Raw genomic sequence first — 1,021 nt, forward strand, 5'->3', positions numbered from 1 at the left:
GGGCTGCAGCACAAAGAGCAGAATGATGATGGGCTGCAGCACAAAGAGCAGAATGATGATGGGCTGCAGCACAAAGAGCTGGCTCAGCGTTTCCTGCCAGGAACCAGCAGTGAGTTTCGTTAATCCTCAACATTCCTGCAGGGATTTTCCGTGGCATGATTTCCTGCAGCAGAGCTCTCGCTGCAGGAAACGCAGTCATGTGACTCACTCATCATATATTCATGTGTTCACAATGTTCCCTCTAGATGCATCTCTGCAAACACACCTGAGGACCAGTGAGGGCAGCATCACATGYTGGCGCTGCAGCCACACACCTGTAATAAATCTGGGATCATTAAATCAGATTACATAAATCGTTTCCATGAGTTTTCTGTTTGTCCGACTTAAAGGAAGAAACGGGATCATTTCTGTTCATGAATCTTTAGCCAGGTGGGAAATGAGACGTTTCAGACATAACTTCTGGTTCACAGTAAAACATTCACATTTAGCACAATGAAATGTGTGCTGTAGCATTTGAKACAGTAAAAATTCTTGTAAAATATTTAATTTAGCAGTTTTTTTCACGTCTGTCCTTCTCGCTCCTCCAGTGGTTGATGCTCCGTCTGCTTCTTGCTTTATGCATCTCAGCCGGTCCAGATGTGTCACTTCAAGACGATTTCTGGATCATGTTTTGATATGATTCATTAAACTAAATCCTCTTTCATAATCAGCACTGGATGTTTGAAATGTGGCACAAATATCCACGAGCTGTCAGATCTCCTGAAGCTCCTCACATCTAAGTGCTGCAGCCTCCATATCTGAGAATGTGCCGACTGACCCTGGTCAGGTTTTTGCTTCATTATGTACTTGAATTCAACATACTGACTGTTAATGGGCTCCATAGTCTGTGGGTGGGGGGACAATGGCTTCATACTTCTTTGGCAGTGTAGAAATGTCTGCTGATCCATTGTCAAAACCCCAAACCCTAAGCTGGAAAAGGGTAGAGTGCCTTCTCCGGGTCAGGGGGGTCGTCCTGCCTCAA

General features: G+C 44.9%; 1 long non-coding RNA gene across 1 annotated transcript; it reads left to right on the forward strand.

Moving 5' to 3' along the window:
• Window positions 1-6: 6 nt before the first annotated feature.
• Window positions 7-355, forward strand: LOC103477458 (uncharacterized). The gene is made up of 2 exons (XR_535650.1): window positions 7-109; window positions 246-355. It is a non-coding gene; the product is annotated as an uncharacterized LOC103477458 (long non-coding RNA).
• Window positions 356-1,021: the final 666 nt, after the last annotated feature.

This window comes from Poecilia reticulata, linkage group LG16 (genome assembly GCF_000633615.1).
Source record: "Poecilia reticulata strain Guanapo linkage group LG16, Guppy_female_1.0+MT, whole genome shotgun sequence".
NCBI lineage: Eukaryota > Metazoa > Chordata > Actinopteri > Cyprinodontiformes > Poeciliidae > Poecilia > Poecilia reticulata.